Here is a 23478-nt window from a genome sequence, read left to right as displayed (position 1 = left end):
ACCCCTTGAAGGCATGAATACTGGAGGCATGAATACTGGAGGCATACTTATGGTGAACCATCAACATGGCAATCTATTCCAAATATGAGAAAGACACATTTCCACAGTATGGAGAATGGCGTAGAAGGATGAAAAAGGGTAATAATTAAAATGCTGTTATTGTATTCCAGGCAAAAGATAAGGAGGAACTATATTACAGTGATAAAGAATAAAACTAAGACAAAACCATTGCCAGAGTAGAATAAATAAAACCTGGTGATGTATTTGACATGAGGGGTTAGGGAGAGGGAGAGAAAAGTGAGACTTAGTAGCTTTGTTGGAGACATCTAGTAGAGGGTTATACATATTAGTCTGAGGACATTTAAAAAACATGGTTTTTTTGGGAATGACAACTAAAGCCAGGGAAATATATTAGATGGTGGAAACGAGAAGAAAAGAGAAGTCTCTGTATAGAGAAGTTAAGGATGCCAAAGAGAGTAGTCTTACTGGGGAACTCAGGATAAAAATCAAAGATGAGTAAGGTCAATTTTGTCATATTTGAGGTCAAGTAAAATAAAGATGTAAATTTGTCATTGTGATTGGTAATAAGGAGGCCAGTGATATCCTTTCGGGTTGACAGTTGAGAACTCAGGGATTGTAAAAAGAGTGGACTGGAGTGAATGGAAGTAAGGAAGTGGAGAGCCCTATGTAGCTTTGACTTCTTCTGTGATCCCTTATCATGCAGTTTCCCAACAAAGGTACTCTCTAAGAGGAAGTCTGATTCCCGCTGTAAGGGCATTCCTACTGCACAGTGAATACTATCTGCTCAAAGTCTGGTGATCATGTGGTTGAGATTTTTTCAGGACAATTTTAAATTCCATCCAATATTATTATCTTCACTAAATGTGATTCATTCTAGGTATGAACAAATAATTAATGTTCTACTTTTTTACAACATTCCATGAATAAATTCAGAACCTTGAAAAAATAGCTGATCAGATCTTGTGTTTAGTTTTTATTGTTTCAAAAACATGGTTGTTGAATTGATAGTAACCGTGGCTGGAAAAGGTGGAGAAAACAGATTGGGAGCCTAAACTATTACTTTATGTCTTTACTTTTACTATTACTTTACTATTACTTTACTTTTTTGCAAAAAGAAGAAAGATATGGATACAGTGTTTCTACAGCTAATAACAGGGGCCTGCCTAGTGCCCAATGGCCTACCCACCTAAGAGCAACAAAGAATTAATCCTGTTTCAAACGCTTAGGGAAGCCTTCTGATGCAATCCTCACAATTCTGAAGTCCACATTGTCGGACTTGTTTCACCCATAAAGATACAGAATCTCAGAAAAAAATCTCAAAGACCGTTTTCATTCTCCACAATTTCTGGAATAACAGTGCAGTTACGTAGCTCTGGGGTGAAAAGGTAATGTCAAATGTTGACTCAAGAATTTATATTTAGAGTCTAAGTTTGGACAAAGTAGTTACCTCCCCTGTGCTCCACTGTTTGCGTCCCGGGCGTAATAACGTATGTAATCCACCTGCTAGGCTCATTCTGAGATTTAAACGAGTTCATACACATAAGGCTCCTGGAACAACATTCGATATAGCAAGTACTTCTTAAAATCTAGCTCTTTTACCTATTTTCAGACAAAGATTAAGGGGACATTTGAAAAGGGACTTCTCATAGTAGAAGTTTAGATAAGATTCTATAGAGTAACAGATCTGATTATCATTTTATCATTTCTTTGATATTTTGTTTCTTATTTACTGCCAGCAGCACAGGGAGACGCAGATCTCCAAAGTCTTAACTCCACATGGCCCGTAAGGTCTTTGTCCGAACCCTACTAGTCCCCTCTCAGGGTCCCAGGCCCCAAGGAGGATGGATTCCTGAAGCTTTGCACAGGTCTGTGCAAAGGACATTGGTTACCTGATTACCGAAGGGCAACTCAGGTTGAAGTGTTTTGTTGAAATTTCTGTTTGGAGCCTCCAAGTTCAAGTTCATTTCATCATCTGAGCAATTCAGAGCAATTTTTCAGTGTTGTTTTTTTTTTTTTTCCTATTCAACAAAACACTATATGCAGAATAAACCAATCCTCTACCAATTTTTATGACTGATAATTGATGCAGTTCAATACAATGAGTTTTTCTTTCCTAAAATGTACTAGTGTGTCATGTGTTGGGATTCTATTTTCTCCCTAGGTCTTGTTTTTAATTTATTTTATTTAGCACTTGATAGTTATAAAATATAACCTATGTGTTCAGAAATACTGAAAAAGAAAAAAAATGATCAAACTGGGGCACCTGCGTAGTGCCAGGTAAGTGCCTGAGTCTTGGTTTCTGCTCAGGTCCTGATCTGATGATGGGGAGATCAAGCCCTGCATCAGGCTCTACATTCAGCATGGAGTCTGCTCAGGATTCTGTCTCCCTCTGGCCCTCCTGCTGCTGTACACTCTCTCTCAAATAAATAAATAAATCTTAAAACAAACAAACAAACAAAAAACGACCTAACCACTGAAGATAATACCATTAAAGTTTGATATAGTCGTCCAGTCGTACTTTTCTTGCCATCCACACTTAGGAATTTATACCGTCACAGGTACGTAATTATATATAAAAATGTAATTTCATAATGGGATCTCTTACCATCTTTCCATGATCACAAATGGGGGTCTGCTTTATTCTTTTTTGCTGTCTATTCTGACTTAGAAAACAAGTCCCTTATTGATATACCACGGAGGATTATAGAAACTGCTAACTTATTTCTTTGAACTTAGTTACCAAAAATAAATAATAGAAAAGGAGACACAGAAAGAGACTGAAAAATATGAGCTCTCGTGTCATGTTCAGGTTTGCTCCTAGCATTATATGTGTGAGTGTGTCTGTTGCTTGATGTGCAAAATTACACTGGACTTAGAAGTGGGATTCTCGTTTGGCCAGACAGTTTACTTAAGCCCTCAGTTCTCACCAAGCCTTCAGCTCTTCACACTCTTTATACTTAGGTGGTTCCTTCTCACAGTTTAATCAGTTAGCATTTGGGAAGCTTCATTGCAGTTTATAATCAGTGTCTCCATGAATCCCTCACCAAAATTCTAATATATCTCCAGTCATAATTTTTGGCTCTAAATCAAAACCACTGAAAGTTGCCCAGCTTAGGTACCACCTCCAAAACCCACAATTCACTGGCCACATCAGCCTGGGATGTTGTTCATCAGTTACAAACAGCTGTGACCCAATAGGTCACTGGGATCTTTATGATGAAAAGGGCTGCATGTGTAAAAGAACTTGTTTTTAGCTCGTCAAAGAAAACTGTATACACACACATTAATATTTCTATACATACTATATGTGTCCACATATAGTATGTTTATTACATGTATACATTACATATACACATTATATGTATACATATTATATTATAATACTATATATATATACATATACACACACTCACATATACATATATACACACAAACTGAAACCCTAACCTTCTAGCAATCTTCCCCATTCTTTTCATAATTATTTGTTGGGAGCTTTAACTAAAATTTATCAAAGGAGCATAGCCTAGAACAACAATTTCTTTTTTTGAGACTCAACTAATAATAGCTCATGCTTACTGCAGCAGCTTCTCCCAGAAGGATCCCCAAGCACTCAGCAGAATACATACATAGAATTAGCATCACTCACCCAGCGGAGGGAGGCATGTGGAATCCAATAGCCATTCTTCACCTGCCATGTTACAAAGCCCAGCGCAGTAGGATTTAAGAGCATGATCAAAGAGTAACTTTTCTAACTCAATCTCCAGGGGAATATAGGGTGACAGTATAATTACCCCAGTTAGGATTTAGCCAGCCACAGAATTAACACTACCTCTACTCTTTTAGGAACAAAGAGACAGGAGAGGACCTGAAGGTCTTTAATGGCCAAAAGAGGTCAAGCCCTCAGTTTTATATCTCACCCCAGAGACACATGAGATATTTCCCCCCTGACCAGAATGCCATCCAAGGCTGTCCCTTCTATTTTTTAACTAGACTGAAGAAAATAGTCATTATTTTAATAGTGTATTGCACTTATGTTGCCAAGGCTACCCTGAGACCCCAAGGCCTACAGCCTAGGCAGGTAATCACAGTGGAAAAGACAGCTTGGTCCCTCCTGCCACGGTCATGGAAAGAGAAATGCCTTTGTCTGCAGGAGAGCCATCATGTTTCAAGGAAGAAGACACAAGGGATAAAGAGATCCCCTTAAAAGTGAAGATTTTATTTATCTGGCTGTACTGACATGAATTTAAAACTCTTGACATTAAAAACCTCAGCATATTTTGAGGTGGAATGGTCCCCAAGATTTTGCTTATTCTCAATGGCAGCAGAAACTATAGGCCAGGCCAGGAACTTCTCTCTCCTCCTCCCATGCTCATCCTTTATGTTGATTCCCCATCTCAGGATCCGTCAAGGTAGAGAAGCTGTGGATTCAGCCCCATGCTTCTCTGGGTTTTGTAGCTCTGTGTACACACAGAAAATCACACAGCTTTCCCAGAACTCTTTTGTAGGCTGTTTTATGAAAGTTGATCAAAAGTTTTCAAGTGTTCATACTCCCTTAATTAGCAGCATCTTGGGTCCTTCCACCAAGATGCAGGAGGCACCCATGCCCTCAAGAAAAGCGGGCTAGATCTGGGCATTTTCTTCCTTTATACTAAGAAGGTTTGAAGAATAATTTTACAATTAGGTAACATTAAGAATGATGAAAGCTAGAGAGCGGAAAGCAGCCAGAATTAATTACTTACTTGAGGGTCTGCTCAGGCCGGTTTGGCAGTATTCATGCTGATTTTATTATGGCAAATTAACCCTTGGTATTCCACACCAGGGCGCAGTAGAGGCTCTGACTTTGGGGCCTCTGTTTTTCCCCATCACCTCTTCCTCCTGTCCCGCTTTGCTTCTGAGCAGCTGCATTTCCTTGACATTTTCTGTTTCCTGTTTGTTTCACCCATCTGATTACTATGTGGACATGCTAGTTCTTGAAATACAACTGCCTTTGGAGAACATTATGGTTGTCCCTTCCAGCTGTCTCTCTCTCTTGAACATCCTAAAGGCAGTTCACATAGATCTGCTCCAGGCTGGTTGGGTTTAAGTGTCTGCACAAACGAATGCCTGGTGTCCAGAAGTCAGTAATGACTTCTACTCCTTCACCTAACACTTCTTTAAGAAGCGTGTCTTAAATACTTTACTAGGCACAGGGAGTTCTTTGAGGGTTATGAGAAACATAAAGATGTTTAAGACATGGCTCCTACATCAAAATCTTATCTATAAAGAGAGAGATAAATTCAAAGAGAACACATTTATATAGTGTTTTAGAAAACAATGTCATACTTTTATAAAGGCATAAAAATGCTGCTCTAAGTGTAAAGGATTGTTTATTCAAGGTAAAAAGTAATTATTTAGAGAAACACAGGAAAATAATGACTTTAGTGCTCATGTTTTATATAAAGGTCACCTTGAACTATTCCAAGAAGACCAAAACCATTCTAACAACGTCAGGGTACTAAAGGAATTTCTAGCATTCCCTTGTGTTGGGTCAAAAACAACATTATTCACCCTTGAATATGAAGAAACTGAGATATATGCCATTTACTTTGAAAAGAAATTTGAAACTGCTTAATTACAAGCATAGCAAAGCCAAAGGCACTTAATAGAAAATGAGAAAAACATGTAGGAAAGTGAACACACATATCAAAAATCTAGAGTAACATCATTTCCCTCACTAAGCATTACATTCAGCACTGAAATTCCTCTGTCCAATTCAAAATTGGGTGTATTATGAGAATATAATTCCCATCTCATAATGAAAAGCTCATACTAGTTATAGCAAGAGGTAAATATTCCTTAGCAAGAAACTACGTTTGAAGAATACAAGGAATATCATTTCAACAACAACTTCGTTCATGTAATTACTCTTACATTGAGTCTTAATAAACATTGGGAGTAGGAGACAAACAACTCAATAAAAATGGGGAAAACATATGAAGAGACATTTCATGAAAGAATATATACAAATAATAAGCACATGAAGAGATAGATGCCCTGGAGCATTAGTCATCAAGGAAATACAAATCGAAACCACAATAAAATACTGATACACACCCATTCGAATGGTTAAAATCAAGAAGATTGGAATTCCAAGGGTTGGCAAAGATTTGGAGCAACTTGAACTCATGTATTGCTAGTGGCCATGTAAATTGTTAGAATAATTTTAGAAAACAGTTGGGTAACTTCTTATAAATTTAAATACTCTTACTAAATGATAGAGTAATGCCATTCTTGGTTATTTACCCAAAAAGAATAAAAACACCCATCTACACAAAGACCTGTACACAAATGTTCTTAACAGCTTCGTGACACACAACCCCAAACTGAAAAAAACCCCAATATCTGTCAACATTTGAAGGGATAAATAAACGGTTACATATCTATACTGTAGAAGGTTACTTACAAACACTCAACAAAAAGGTGTCCTAACTCTCATGGAGTTTATATTCTCATGAAAGAGACAAATAAGTAAGCCAATAAACATATGTATATGAAGAGTACCAAACAGTGTTATAAAGAAAAAAATGAAGATCATAGGATGGAAAGGAAAGGGATATGGACAGGTGAGAGTTGCTATTGTTGAGCATTGTAGGGTGGTTGGTCGAAGAAGACCTCCTGAGAAAGTACTATCTGAGCAGAGATGTGAAGGAAAGAAATGAGTAATCTGTGAAAATATCTGGGTGTATCTGGGCAGAGGAAACAGAATGTTAAGGACCCCAAAGAGGGAAGCAATATGGTGTGTTGGAAGAGCAGGAGAACTCCCTGTGGAGTAGTGGTGGGGGCGGAGGGGGGAGATACAGGAAACCAGAGCAAGGGCATACCCACATCGATAGACACCAAGTTATTTTCTATTTAGTGTATGACAAATCTCATCCTCACAATCTTGGATCCATGGCACTAGAGCTTATGACAGTCATTTACATTTGGAACACTTTTCTGTCAAAGTACTTCTGGTCTTCCCCCAAGGGGGCAAATTTCAAAAACAGTTGTAGCGCTAGGTGTATCATTTGTTATTAGCCACAAGCAATTGGTTAAGCAAAATTAGAAGACAGCATGTATTTTTGAATCTCCAAGAAAACTTTTAAACTGGCTACCACATCTGTAGCAAGTTGGAGATTTTATATAAGATGTATCGTTGCTGTGGCAACATTAACACTACTCCCTCTAGCAACGGCAAGAGCAAGGTGTTTTTACCATCTTCTGATGTAAGGAAGAATCCAGGAAGATGTTATCTCAAGTAATTGTCACTTATTCTTGGGAAAACATCCTCAGAGGAATTGCAGCTCCTAAATCAGTCCTTCATTTTCTCTTACTTAAGGAATTTACAACTGTTTCAAATCCCTAACCAAGCTCTGTGACTTACTTACTTCCTTTCTTACTTCCCTCCTTCCTTCTTTCCAATATTCATCCCATAATTATTTATTGACCTCTTACTATGTGTTAGATACTACTCTAAGTGCCGGAGATATTGTGGTGGATAAAGGAGACAAAGTCACTGATTTATAGAGCTTACATTCTAATAAGAAAGGCAGATAATAGGAGCCCCTGCGTAGCTCCGTCTAAGATTTTGGCTCAGGTCATGATCTCAGGGTCATGAGATTAAACCCCACACCAGGCTCAGCGCTTGGCAGGGAGTCTGCTGGCATAATGTATAAATAGTGATAAGTGTTATGAAAAAAAAAATAATATTGTACAGGTAGAAAGAGGGTAGGTCAGTGTGTACTTACAAGGACTCATCAAGGAAGTCTGTCTGAGGATTGATATTCAAGTACAGACCAGAAGGAATTAGGGGAGTGGTGGAAAGAGGAACAACCGCAAGTAATCTGGTGTTAGAAGACGCTTGGATTATTCACAGAACTGTAAGGATGCCAAGGGAGAGGGGGAGAGGGAGAGTGTAGGGGATGACATAGCAAGGCTCCAGTTGTGGGGCGCACACTTAAAAGGACACTGGGTTTTATTTTAAGCAGGATTATGGGAAGTTATCGGGTGATTGGATTGCTGACCAGAGAATGACAAGACCTTGTATGTATTTTTAGAGTCTCACTCTGGCTGCAGAGTAGATAATATATAGCAGGAATGTTGTTGGAATGTGTGGAAGCAGGAGAAATTAGGAAGTTACTTCACTATTCCGTGTTAGATTTGGACTATGGTGGTTGTTTTCATAATTTATGTAGCATTTAATTTAGCCTTGAAGGACGGTGTGTTAGAACTGTATCTGTCTAAGTGTAGAAACCTGATTTCAATGACTTAACCACAGAGAGAATTCAATTTTTCCTTTGAAATACGAAGTCTGGATATATGCAGCTCAGAACAGGTGAAGCTGTTCAAGAAAGTCACCCAAAACCATGGCCTCCTTTGTGCTTTTATTCTCTTCTATCCTTAATACATAACTCTCTTCCTCCTGGTTGCAAGATGGCTGCTTCACCTCTGGGCATGGCAGCCACATTTCAGGCAGAAAGAAGGGAACAGAAAAGGGGAACAGTGCTTATTATATTAAGAAAGCAGAAGCTTCACAGGTGCCCCTCATAAGCTTTTGCTCCTGCTGTATCAGCCTGAACTGGATGACAAGACCAACCCAGAAGACAAGAGACTCTGAGGATGGAAATATTTTTAACGATTTCTACATACAGTTGGGGCTCTACTGGTAAGAAAGAAGAGAAAATCAATATTTGGTGAAAAAAATATACGGTGAGCAACCAGCAGTGTTTACCAGTAGGTGGGTAGTACGGACCCAGGTGAGGATGGAGCAGAAGGTGAAAAAAGACCATTCAAGAGAAAGGAGTAGCAGAAGACAAGCATGAAAGGTAAAATAAGACAAAGAAACAAACAAAAAACAAAACCATGAGTAATCAAAAAGAAATACGGGGAAGTCAGAGAAGTCTCTGCCATTCAGTGGCTTTGCCATAGAGGTAGTAACGGTTAGATAAATCTAGAAGGTTAGTTGATGTGAGCCCATGGGGTGTTAAAGGTATTTGGACTCTATGGAGTAGGCAAACTGACACAACAGCAAATTCAGGAAGATTAAAGGAAAATCAAAAGATTGTTTGCACAAAAACAATCCTTCACCCTTGGGGCACCAGCAAACACACACTCAGATCATTTGTGTGAAGAGTTTAGCCCAGTTCCTGGAACATAGGAGCAGAGACCCTTACTATATGATACGCCAAAATGGAGAAGGGCCATAGGTAGGGAGCACAACGAGAGGTTATGAGAGCAGGAAGCAGGCTGGATCAGAGAAAGTCTTCGCTATCTTACAAGAAATGTGAAGAGCCACACTGGAAAAGTAGAAGAAAGAATGTAGCTGTTTCTCATGTATTGGAAGGTAGGGGGAAGGAGTCAAAGATGTTGTTTGATCCATACAATAGAGAAATGGTATCAATATGACAGAAAATTTTATCAATATATTATTTCACACAGAAGTAAGTGAGAGGTATTTCTCCCACTCCCACACCAAGAATTCTTTGTGTTCTGAGCCTGAGGTCTCTGAATGAATGAGGTCACTACCAGCTTTTTATTGTAGAGCTAAAAAGAGAGATTGAAAAGACCACAAGACAATCGCCCACTCTGACTAGGGCAGTTCAGATCTATCAAGAAAAGCTTGACATAGAAACAATAAAAGGCCAAACGAAGGAGAAAAAGGGTTGGTTCTTCCCAAGACTAGCAAGGTGCTGGTGGTTCCAGGAGGGCTAGGACACTGTGTCTCCTTAAAACTCAAAAGCTGAAGGGCTCTCTTTGGGGTTGACACAAGATTGGCAAGATGGGGGTTACCAAAATGGGTAGGTGGGATGCAGAGTGCAAAGAGGGGAGGCAGAAGGCGGAGAGGGGTGTGCTGAGGAGCCATGGGGAAAAGGGACCCAAATGACAGACCACAGGGGATTCGCTGGTCCAATCCCCATGGGAGCCCTGGGCTGGCCTGGGGGCAGGTGCCCCTGCCCCACGCAGCCGCAACATCCAGGCAATAGCACACCTGCCTCGCCAGACGCTGGGAATGTTCCCGTCACAGGGTTACTTGCCTATTGCCCTCCCTCAGTCTAAAGACAGACAACCCACTGTCTGTAGTATATTTTGGGTGCTCAGGACAAACCATTTTGCCTACCACTGTCTGAAGAGTCCAAGAGTCTAACAAAATGGAATGCTGCATTTTAGAGGTTCCGTGATTTCTTAACTCCAGCAAAATTGAGAAATTAACCATTCTAGCTCCTCACCCTGTGACCCCTCCAAACTTTAAAGAGGACAAGTGTGAATGGCCACACTACTTTAGGGGTTTGCGGGTCAGGTCCGCTTCCATCAACTAAAACAGACCCATGTTACAGAGTCCAGATTTAAAATGTCATTTGAAGGTTTTACAGTCAGACCATAAAACAAAACAGATTTATGATATAAATAAAATACAGCTCCTTCTCTTAGAGCTTGGTCACAAAAGCCCTCTCTCTCTCTTTTTTTTTTTTTTTTTTTTTTTTTTTAATCCTGGGTACTCTACTCCTCTTTGGGGCCATGCCCTTTGTCTGAAAGGAAACGGTGTCAACCACCGACCCTTTGGGAGAAGAGCAATAGGCCGCTTGCTAGCTCCTCTTTTTTCTATCGGGGTCTTCTTAATTGGTCCCAAGCTGATTTGGAGAGAGAAAGGCTGGGATTCTCACCTGGAGAACTGACTTCCATTATGATTGAAGAGCTGGGAAATGCTCGGGGGAGGGGAAAATGCCTCCCCTCCCTGCGGGGGGAAGAGCACTCCTTTCACACACTCACCCAGTGCAAGGACCACGTGCTGGAGCAAGACATTTCTCGTGCAAATCAAAGAGTCAAAGCCGCTACCAGCTGCCCCTTCACTTTGCTCCATCCACTTTTGGTGAACTAATTGAATTTCCCTTTTATATGCTCTATCCTCGTTGCAGGCTGGCAGACAGCAGTGCCATCGGCGGCACAGTTCCATGTATGAATTGGCTGCCAGACCCGCTACAGTCAACTCCTTCTTGAACTCTCTGTGCGCTAGTTCAGAGAGCGCTCTTCTACCATCATCCCACCATGGCACTTCCAAATGGCTGGATATAATTGGGTTCAGAGGAGTTCAAAGCCATGCTCCAGCATCCTTGTATCAAAGCTCATTGAACAACAGGGGAACCGTGCACTGAAATGCAGGCATGGGGTGAGGAGAGTTATTAGTGGAATACATTCAAATCTGTCACGCTAGATTCCTGGGTACACAACTGGGTTTTGGTTCAGCTTTTAAGAGTTCAGGTGTGGTCCCCAGGAGATGACTCCTATAATCGCTGTAAAAATATCTCATTTGTACTAATGCACTTTGCCTATTTCATAGCAGATCCTTGGGAGACTAATTTACATTTTTTTTAAATGTCAAGGCTTTCTCCAGAGATTGTTCATTCATTATATTTATTTTCTTGGACATGATTTTAACAAACCTTCCCCTGAAGAGCTTGCGGCTATTAACTTTGCTGAACGGTGGCTCAAAAGAGAGTTAAAAGCAAATGGTCTAAGGGAAAGGATTGGGCCACAGCACCTCAAGGGGATTTATCTGCCCCCAAACTCATTTCATTGATTCTTCATTCGCAGGCCATGAGCAAGAAGAGCAGGAGGAAAAGCTTTCTATCATTCAGTGGGACGGTAGAGGCCAACTACTGCTAAGTGCAAAATTCTGCCACATTCTGATGTTAGTGAGAGGTACTTTGGGACCCTAAGAACAAAAATCATGTTAAAGGAGTGATACCCAGGGATTCAGGAAAGGCATGATGGGGAGCAGGAATTATATGGGTGTCTGATGGCTGCGTGGTATTCTTCATTTAATTAGAGTATCTTCTCAAACTCTATCAGAGTAATACCCCTGGCCACTACCTTGGGGAATTTCCTACTTTCCAGAATGCGTATTGCCCATCTCCCACATTGAGGACCAGGGAGTCATATAATTAAAGTGATCCTAAATGTCTCCTTGAGAAAGTTTTCATTCAATGGAGGAACAGCTGACAGAGGTTATCTGTTCCCCATTCGAATACTTTCAGGGTCCAGAAGTCCCACTTCTCTTAAGGCAACTGCGTTCTCTTTGTATCGATCTGAATTATTATAAAATTCTCCCTTCATAGTACTGAGTCTGCACCCAGGGTTTTCATTGTTACAGTGGATCTTTAAGAACAATAGACAACTATTTACTCCCATTCTCACAAAAATAGCTCTTCCACGGAGAAAAATAAATTTTGAATTGCTCATTCACCATCCCCATATTTCACAAACATTTAGTGGGTCTATACAGCATGCAAGGTCTGGGCTAGATGCTGGGGACACGATGGGGCCCCTGGCCCCCCAGCACTCAGCCTCTGGGGAGGAGATTTACAAGTAGGCTAAATGCTATCTTTTCCTTAACTCACTTCTTTCTAGATAGAACGTTTCACGTCAGGTTTCCCTTTCTAAATAAAGACAGCATCCTCCCATTCACCCTCTGGAGGTCCTTATCACGACATCATTGGCATGCACTGCCTAGAAATGAACACAGATCTTCATATTCTGTTCCACTGTTGTCCGTTCTAGTGTTTCAGCCCAGTCCAGCATTCATAGAACACCCTGTTGTCTAAGATTTGATTTATGTTAACAAAAAAATTCTATCTTGCTCTGAAACACTAGGGCCAGAGAGGGTAGAGTGAGAAGGGTAAGAGATACAATCCATCCATCCCTCTTTTTACAAGATTAGTGAAGGGAGTCTAAACCCAGCCCCCAAACAATGTTGGTGAGACTCTTTTTAGAATAATATTCCCCACATGCCCCAGACAGGCCACTTTGATCTCCCAGGCAATGTGGGGATACTTGGAAGTCATGACAGTTGTGGTTTTTCCCAGGCACCTAATGAGAACACGCTTTCATTAATAATTGATTGTTCTTGAAGCATTTACCTAAGCAGTTTCAAAGCAGGCTTAGCAAGAAAAGAACACAAGTCACAGAATTGTCTGGAGCTTCCTTAAACAATGTCCATGTAAAGAATCCACAGATTCCCAGAGCCACCTCTAGCTTGGATCTCCTTCTTCCACTTAATCAGTGTTGTGCTTAGATCATCTCAGCCTTGGAATTCAATTTGCTCATATGTTCACAGAAAGCTCCTCACATGCAGTGCCATGGAAAGCCTGGAGAAGCCAAATACATACACAGAACAAAACAAAACAAAACAAAACACCAAAAAAAAAAAAACAAGAAAAAAAACAAACCCCTCAAATATAATATGAAATACCCTGATTCCTCAGTTTCCCTACCATGTGACTTAGCTCCTATTGTCCTCTCCATTCAGTTTTCCTTTTACAACTCTCTCCTGCCCTCTCAGGAGCAATTAAGAATTCTGCTTTCTGATGCAAAACAATTGGGCAGCTTCTACAGTCAGCCTCCAAACTTTGCTTCCGCCCTCTCTTTTTATATATGCAAAAACCAGTCAAAGGTTAGTCATTGATCCACACCACCTCATCCTCACTGTGACAGGCAGAATTCTAAAGACACCCTCCCCAAGATTCCTGTCCCCTGGTTATTAAAACAAGAACAGAAGGAGTTACTTCTGGGAAGATTTTGCAGGTTGTTGAAGGCCCCCCCCCCCTAGTCAATTGACCTTAAAATACAGAGATTATCTGGGTGGGCCTGGCCCAATCAGGTGACCCTTTTAAAAGCAGAGAGTTTTCTCTGGCCAGTAGCAGAGGAAATCAAAGAGCTTCAAAGCACAGGGAGATGAGACACAGTGTTGCTGGTTTGAAGATGGAATCACCCACATGAGAAGGAATTCAAGTGGCCTTGAGCTGAGAGAGGGCCTCTACTCAACAGCAGTCAAGGAATGAGAGCACCTCTGTCTTTCAACCTCAGAAAACAAAATTTGGCCAAAACCTGATTGAGGTTGAAAACAGGTTCTTCCCTAAAGGCTGCAGGAAAGAAAAAAAAAAAAAAAAAAAAAAAAAGCAAGCCCAGGTCAGCCAACACCTTAATTTCAGCCCAGTAATAAGCTAAGAAGAGAACGTATCTGATCCATGCCAGATTTATGACCCATATCACTTTGTGTAATAAATTTGTGTTTGAAGTTATTCCATGTGTAGTAATTTGTTACACAGGAATAGTAAACTGACACAATCACCATCATTTTCATCTCTTATTACATCCCTTTGCTAAGCCCTTTACATAATTATCTCATCTAATCCTAACACCAACCACTCCTTGTATGATACAAATATCCTCATTTTAGAGGCCACGAAGGTCTTTAGAGTGCTGGAATGTAGATGTATGTGTAGTAAATGGTAGAACCACAATTTACATCCAGACACCAAGGCTCTTAACCAATATGGCTTTCTGCCTCCTTAAATTACAACATCAGGTTCTACCTTATGACTTATATATAAAGCTCTTCCTCCTTCTCAAATTCTAACTGGCGGTATTCTTTCTTTCTTCCATTTACCTAACTGGATCACGACCTTCTTCAGCTGAACTGTTGCCTGTTCCTCAACCCCCAAGAATTTTGCCCACAGTGAAAAGAAGTCCATAAGTATTGATGAGGGCAACATCACTTGAGAAGTGACACAAATTTCCGCTCATTACAAAAAGACCAACTTTCACGTCTGCTGTCTTGTAAGGAGGACCTCATCACAGGGATTTGGACATCTTGACAGTTTAGTGATTTCCAGATCATGGGCTCAAATACCTAATGAACCACTAGAAATCTGGCCTTCATGGTGCAGACTGGACCTCAGGATGAGTTGACCACGTGATAACCCAGAACCCTAGCTCTTGAGAAAGCATGCGTGTGTATGCATGCATGCATGTGTGCTCACTAGGCAGACACTATTGCTTCCTAAAAGCTTTCTGTTATCCTGAGTTTCACAGATTGCTCATGCCCTTCAACATCTCAGTCTGAAACTAACCAGACAGGCCAAGTCCAAAAAGCACTTAGAAGATACACTCCGCATTGTCCCAGGAGAATAATAAGTCTCTTGGCTTTCAGAGTGAGGCGCCCAGGAAGGAAGATACTCTCCAGAAAATATGTAAGATTTTAAAATTATACCAGAATTTTTCACAGAGAAATTTTTAATAGTATAAATAAAATACCCTTGTAGTTTTAGATGTTCCTTACTCTCCCTTGATTCAAACAAACAAAAAAATCATGCTGCTTCTTGGAGACAAGATGACCCTCCGAGCAGAGATAATGCAAACACAAATGGATTTGGGTTAGGGTGATAATTTGGTAAATAGAGCTCTAGGACATCCCTGCCATTATCATACTTTCTATCAGGGGTAATATGGAGTCAATGTCTTCCAGAAGTAGTGCTTAGGAAAGAGAGAAAGGTATTTTCATCTGGACATTGGTGGAATTACGAAAGAATCCTGTTACTTCAGGAACATTCCCAACTTAAGTGAACTATATCAGTAGGTTCACTGCTCTAAATTAAGATCTGATCCTCAAGAATCTTATAAATCCTGTGGTTGAAGGAAAAATATTTGGTTGCAGACAGAGGAGGATCACTTTAGTTACACATGATAAGAAATATCTACCAATATGGGGACAACTGATGATGCTGTCAAAGGTGTATGTATGCGTGAGAGACTCTGGGAGAGGGTGGTAGGTCAAGGTCAACCAGTTAAAAGAAAAAGTCTAATAAGAAAAGTTTGTGGCCGAAACTGAAGTACAAATGATTTTGCAGAAGACTGTGAGTCTCTCTAGCCTGGATTTCCATACTAAGATTACAGCTTATTCTTTTATAAGCCCCAACTCGAAGGAGTATTGCAAATAGCTTCAATATCCAGTAGTTCTTCTCGTAGAACCTAGTATAAGTCACATGGAGGGAAATACAACATAATGTTAAAAGCATGTTGTGATATCAGCTATAGCTGGATTCAAACTTTGGCTTCACCAAATTATGTAATTAGCACAAGTCATCTAACTTTTATGCATCTGCTTGTCTGTTTACTAAGTTGCAGAAATAAGAATGATGTAAGGCTGAAATGAAATCACCTATATAATATTATGCTTGGCACAGTGGTCACACTTAGAAGAAACTGAATAAATATTAGTTATTATTAAGTAAAAACAGAATAGTCTCCGACAGTAAGAGACTATGTATGAGAATATGTAGAGAATATGTATGAGAATATGTACAGAACTCTCTGTAGAGAATATGTATGGATTGCATACAGGTAACACATGACAAGTGAATAAAGAAGATGAAATGATCAATAGGTTGTGAAGAGATGAAGGAAATATGATAGACAAGAGGGATCAGGGGAATGAGAAAAAGAAAGAAAGAGTCATCTTCAAGATCTTGAGCAAGATCTTCCATCGATGTCCAAGTTCCTTTTTCCCGATTTCCAAGAATTGAGAGACAGAACTGCAGGTTGGGTATCCCTGTTTTCCTTTGCAATCACTGCTGGTTACCAGCAAGAGTACTAAGAGCTAGACCACAGAAGCTGAGTTCCCTAATCCCTCCTGGTTTTTTGTTTTGTTTTGTTTTGTTTTTCAGGATTAGCAACCAGGTAGGCAGCATGGGGAGAAAACTTACACCAGAGTGTCCAAGTATATTTCAGAGACGATGTTAACATTAGAAACAGGGATCTAGAAGAGTCTCCCCTGCCGGCAACGCTGGGTAGAGAGAAACAATGGATTAAAACCAAAACAGGCACCAAGAACCAAGAAGGTACAAATTGAAAGACCAGGAATGTAGAATTTGAAACCTTTTGGTCGACACCCACGCGAAAAGTCAACACAGATTAATTAACAAGAAGAGTAAGTCAGCAGAGATTAACAAGAACCAAAGATGATACAAAGCAAGATCACCCAGAGATAGGGTTGCTGGATTCAGCAAATAAGAATACAGGATGTCCAGTTAAATTTGAAGAACCAAAAATAATTTCTTACTATAACTGTCCTGTGCAAAGTTTGGGACATACTTCTACTAAAAAGAGATGTGTGGTTTATCTGGAATTCAAATGGAACTGGGTGTCCTTTGTTTTACCAGCAGCCCCGTACAAAGAACTCGTGAATTCCCGAGCCATTAAGTATCATGTAGGGAAATCGGATCAATATCAGTGAAATGTTAGAAGAGGCAATAGACTGGAGGAGAATTCCAGGGACGAGGGGAGAAAGTAAGAACAGCTATGGTTAGAGATGCCGAGAGCAGGATAGAGCATACACCAGCATCAGAGCTTTGAATTCGGTAAAAATCAAGAGCCAGTAAAGGAACAGAGAGAACAGAGGCTGCGTCTCCAAAAGAGAAGTGGCTCGTCCTAAGCCAGTCACAAGGGTCTTGTGTCATTGGTTTCCTTTTAAAATTCCAGGGCTTTCTACCCTGCTTCTTAGTAGATGTCTCCTCTCCTCTCTTCCTAACAGGAAACTGAGACCTTTATATTTAGATAAAGCATTATCCCAACCATTAAGCTTTTTTATGTCTCCCTGGGCAAGGCAGTCTTTTCTTTTTTTTTTTTTAATTAAATTTTTTATTTATTTTCAGCGTAACAGTATTCATTGTTTTTTCACCACACCCAGTGCTCCATGCAATCTGTGCCCTCCCTAATACCCACCACCTGGTAGGTAGTCTTTTCTGATATGGATAGGCTAGGCCACCATCTTGCATTAATTCCACAAAGATTACTGAATGCCTTCTTTGTATCAGACACTATTCTGGGGCCAGTTATGTTAATCAACTGTATTTTCATCTCAGCCTGTGTGCATCCAATTCCCTGGGGGCGAGGTGGGGGGGGGGTGCTTCTCAAGAATGCAGATTCCTGGGCCCCTTGCCAGCTATAGTCACCTCCAAGGGAGTCTGGGGATCTGCATTTTCATAATCTTAGAATCTCTGACCCACCAACTGGTTAATACAACAGGTATGTCAGTGCCTGTGATCTGGGAGAAATTTGTAGAAAAACACCAAGTGCAGATGCTGACCTGGTAATCGAGAGGTAGTCAGGCTGGTACCAGGTGATGTTAAAGGACTTGTCCAAGCCACGCGGCTTGTGACTGTCTGAGAAGGGATTCCTGTCCAAGCGTTCCATTATAAAGTATAGTTCTTGCCTCCCGGTAACATGCTAGATTCTAGACCCCAGGACTCAGAATAGGACTTTATCTGTTACGCTTTCCAGCCACTACCGTGAGGCAGCATTACAACAACAGACTTTAACTGTGACAGGAGGAAGGGGCCGTATTTCAACTTACGGTTTATTCTAGTCCCTAAGCACCTTTTCTCTGTTCTCAGTCTCCTGTAAGCTTGCTTCGACGCTGAAATGTACCTCTCCTAGGAAGGCTCATGAGACTTAGTTGCCAACAGAAGGTGCTCTTGATTCACAGAGAGAAGCTCTGCTCTGAAGAGTGTCACAGAGAGGCTCTGACACACCTCGGTGCAGAGCCCGGAAGCAGACCAGGCTCCCTTCCTTAACACCTGCGTTCCGAGACCCTGAACGCTCTCAGCTGGCAAGTCACTTACTCCCAGAGTATCTCTGGGAAAGAAGAAGAGGGGAGATGGTTTTATTCCCATTTTACAGGTAGAAAAACCAGTGGGAAATCTCTTTTCAAGGTTTGGAAGGTAGAATGAGACAAACGCTGAGGACAAACACCTACTTCGTCCGCTTAGTCCAGCAGATGATCTGGAATTCTTTCTGCTTCCTATATGGAATATTCTCCACCTCCGTGTTTTTCTCATCACAGCTCCCAGAGCAAGATGGCAGAAGAATAGAAGCCTACAGCTCCAAGACGCAGAAGGAAGTTAGGAAAAGAATATTCTCATATCCATCCAACGCTCTGCAGCTTTTAAAGATCAAAAAGAAACACTACCTATGAGTCACCTAATCTTTCTAATAGCCTTACAGAAGGAATATCTCGGGTATCTCCTGTCCCATTTTGCAAAAGAAGAAATGGAGACTCAGACAGGCGGGTGATGAGCCTGAGATCCAGCCGGTGTAAGTGGCAGGACCAAGAGGACCAGACCACCTCCTTGATCCCGGGCCCAGAGCTCCCACCACTGAAATGAACTTTATAAGTGGGTCTGCTGCGAGTTTTTGAGTTTGAAAGTGTTTCTCTGTTTCATGTCATTTTTACACGGATATGATGCTTCTTTTATAAAAGAACATTTGCCCCAGCCCCACTGAAAGCTGTGCAGGATGCCTTTGGGGCCGGGGGTGGGGTGGTTAAAATTTAAAAATGTACCAAGTCTGACAGCTATGAAAAAGTAAGAGCACAAGGGTCATAGCTGAATGGGAAAATGAAAAATAGCATACCAGAGAAGCTTAGATTATTATAAACTTAGATTATTATAGCTTCCTCAGGTTTTTTATAAGTAGAGTCTTTTTTAAATCATAAGAAATATTCATACATATATATATATATATATATATATACTCCCTCATAATAAACACAGAAGCACACTGTTCCCAGAATCTTTGGCTTGGCTCAAATAGGATGATATTCTTAGTTCTTGGTATGGGGGAAAAAGCCTCTGAACACTCCAGGCTTTTTATAGTTCTGGCTCAAGGGCAGCATTTGCTGCAGTAGCAGCCCTGGATAGCAAAGGAGCCAAATAATGCTAATGGGGCAAACAGAATGTAATTGCTTATGTGTGCTGGTTATATCCTGAAACAAATTGTTTCTTAATGCTGAGGTCAGACAGGGTTTAATTAGGAGAAATACAATTGGTGTAAAATTTTGCAGCAGGCTGCTTGTTTGGTGTCATGCCAAGTCAACATCTAGTCTCTCCAAATGGAAATTTTCATTAGAGGCCATTGGCAGCCCTAGTTAGGCTGAGTTTCAACTTTTCCAAGTCTCCTGGTAATGTAAACCTGAAACTCAGCATATCTATTGCCTAATAAAGGGCTGTTCCTCTTGCATTTACAAACACTTGAACATGTGCACACTCTCTTTCTCTGTTTTTCACACACCCAGCTGCCCTGGCTCCCCCACTAGCAAAACACACGTTTCCCCTGGGAGCTGGAGGAACTAAAGCGATCCTCCTCCTTTTTTTGACCATTTTCTCTCCTCCCATATCCCATTAACAATAATCTTCGATCAGCAGATTATTACTTGAAAAATATTTTCATGTGCATCAACTCATCTAACTTGACCCATAAAACTCAGAGGAGAGCATTTTTTATACTCGTAAGTAGGAAATTGCATCGAAGGTCACATCTATGCTTGGTTAAGAATAGGGGTCAAACATCCTGATTTGGGTCCTGGACTTAACTAAGCCACAGAATTCTGTACACACACACACACACACACACACACACACGCACACACACACGCACACACACACACATACACACTAGAAGACATACTGAAAAATCTGTGTTTGTTCACATCAATGAAGCACGCAAAAAGCTACCCGTTTGTTATTTTCTCTTTGCTTCATTTTATATCATATCGGTGAAGAAGCAAGAGTGAAAGGTGTTATTAACCAAAGCTGCACAAATTTCCCCAAGATTTTGCAAACACTCTTTATTGGCTGTGACCCTTTCTTGTGGCACCCCTCCTTCCGTACCTGTCTTTCCGTACTCTCAGAGATCCCCACTGATGCCTGCAGCGGTAATACTGCTATTTACATTCATCTTAAGAGCCTCGATCTTCACACCTTCAAGGATAAGGTTTTATCGGTGTTTCTAATATAAATCTCATGTCTCAAAAGTGTTTAATTTATTTGGAAAATTCTGCTTCTAGGCTGCTATTGTTTCTCTCTCTTCCTCTTTTTATTCCTTCCAGCTGAAGGCGGTTTTCATTACAGTGACAAAGACCCCACTATGTTAAAGAAAATTGCACAGAGAGACCCCAAAAATCCATCTACCCAACAAAAATCTAAGTCATTTTCCCCTGCAGTATCATATCAGCAGTAACCGTCATGGGTTTAAAGACATATGGGGCCAAGTCTTCATTTTTATATGTGGTTCTTATTTGCTGAGACACGGGCTCCTTGAGAGTTGAGCTACATTTCATTTAGGTGCTGGGCCTCTGGGCCCGTGCTAATGTGCCCGGTTAGGGTCAAGGTAAAGCTCTGCACAGGGCAAGCAATTACTAAGCAATCCTTACTTCTCAGCCCCGCTGGGGCCAGAAGGCCATGGGCGATCCCACTGGAAGGGGTGTTTTCTCGGCTGCCCGGGACTCGGTCCTAGAGTCTGTTAGAGACTGGAAGTTACTGAAACCCTTCCACCATGTGAGGTCTCGCACAGATTTCTCACTCATTTTCCTCTCCATGAAGTGAAGCCCTGCTTTAACTACATTTGGCTTTAGACCACAAACACCCTTCTTTTACATCAAGCTTATACCGGGATTCAAAATCCTCTCTTGCTTTCTATACAATTTACATTTCTAGTATTTTTAAAATTTTCCTATATTAGAATTAGTACAGCTAGTTCTCCCATAATACTTACTCTGGAATTGTACATTTGTTTCAGTGCAATTGATATATTAGGGAACAGTTGGACAATACCATGAATTTTGCATTTGTTCCTGCTCAGTTTTGTCCCTTAGAAACACGAAACTGCCCCCAGCTGAACGGAGCTGCGTAAGAATACGTATGCACACACCTCAGACATCTACCAGCCATCCTGGGTCACCATGTCTCTTATTCCACAATACTACATGTTGTCGTTCTTTTGTATCTGTGAACTCTTCCACACACACACACACACACACACGACGAAAAGCAAAACACACACGCATGCAACATCCGAAGCCGATCCATGGGTCCTGGTTCAAAATGCCGAGCAGTCCATATAAAAAGGAAAGCATTATCCGTATATAAAGACTTTAAGTGAAAACTGCTAAATCCTACAGAATTAGCTCCTTTTGATGCGAGTAGTCGTTGGCTTCGTGATTTCAAACATTGCTAACAATTTCAAGTCCAAAAAAGAATTTCTAGGAAATACAGAAGTTAATTAAAGAAAAAGAATATATACTGTATCAAACGTTCAGTTCTGATGAAACAGGGACCTGTTATAAATGTATGGCTTGAAGGGCATTCATCTTAAAGGCAGGAAAACATGCCTCAGGATGTAAGGCTACAGAAGTTTGCTTCACTGTGGTGCTCCTCGCCAGCACTGAACCACACCCACCTCCACACCAGCCTCGCCACTTAGGTAAGTCCCCTTTCACTGACTCACGATTAATCACACAGTGCAACCCTTCCAAAGCCCACTTATCAAATTTCTCGTTCTTTTCAGGGTACAGTACCATATTTATTTCAAACATTTAACACATGTGAAACTGTGCCCTTTCGTTTTTGATGTATCACCAAAAAAGGTTTCGGATGTTAAGCTCCAACCCTATTTTTTCCCATAATCCCTACAGTTTTTTATTGTGCAGTTTTGCATGGAGGATGATTTTTTAGGGACACATAGGTCCATTATAGTAAAAATGACTACACTTGATTATTATCTGGGCATGGTGATTGTCTTCAAATATTTGAAATATCATGGGTTAGGGATTTCAGATTATTTTTTAAAAGATTTTATTTATTTATTTGACAGAGAGAAAGATCGCAAGTAGGCAGAGAGGCAGGCAGAGAGAGACGGAGAAGCAGGCTCCCTGCTGAGCGGAGAGCCCAATTCGGGACTCGATCCCAGGACCCTGGGATCATGACCTGAGCCGAAGGCAGAGGCTTCAACCCACTGAGCCACCCAGGCACCCTAAGATTATTTTTTCGTATTCTGTGTCACCCACAGCTCTTGTCATCTAAGTTAAGAGGCGGCTCCACCCTTTCACTGGCCCAGACTAAAAGCTCAAGAGTTATTTTTGAGCACTCTCCTCCTCTTACCCCACATCCCATTGGTTTTATCTTCAGGATGTATCACTTGTCAAATCCCCACTGCTTCTAAGTCACTGGATTATTCTAATAGCCCCTAAATTTGTCTCCTTCCTCCACTCTCGCCTGGCCCCAATCCCTCAAGCAATCTATTTTAAACCCCAGAGCCAAAGTGCTCCTTACACATAAGTCAGGTGATATCACCTCTCCATGGTGCTCTAGTGGCTTCGCACCTCAGCCCAAGCAGGAGCCAGGGGTACACAGAACATGCGTGGCCCACCCGCCCCCCCAGGTCTCTCCTCTCCAGCATCTTCTCCTCCTGTGCTTTCTCCAGCTCACACTGTCCCAGCCGAACTGCTGGGACATTGGCCACTCCTCCGCATGGGCAGGGGCACTCTTTTCTCCAAGTTTGTGGTCTGGCCGTGTCCCCTGCCTAAAATGGGATTCTCCTGGGCACCTATACGGTTGGCTCACTCACTCTCTTATTTCAGGTCTTTGCTCAAATGTCACCTTCTCAGCGCATCACTTAATCTAGAATTCCCGGCTCCAACACTGCCATTCCCTTTTCTCTGCCTTATTTTTCTTAATGGCATTATCACGTCTATCTTCTCACCTAAGTTCCTTGTTTTGTTTGCCACCTTCTTCCTCTGGAATGGAAGTCTCTGGAAGACTGAGATTCTGT

This window comes from Martes martes (genome assembly GCF_963455335.1).
Source record: "Martes martes genome assembly, chromosome: 6".
Taxonomy (NCBI): Eukaryota; Metazoa; Chordata; class Mammalia; order Carnivora; family Mustelidae; genus Martes; species Martes martes.
Note: the sequence above shows the minus strand (reverse complement) of the source record.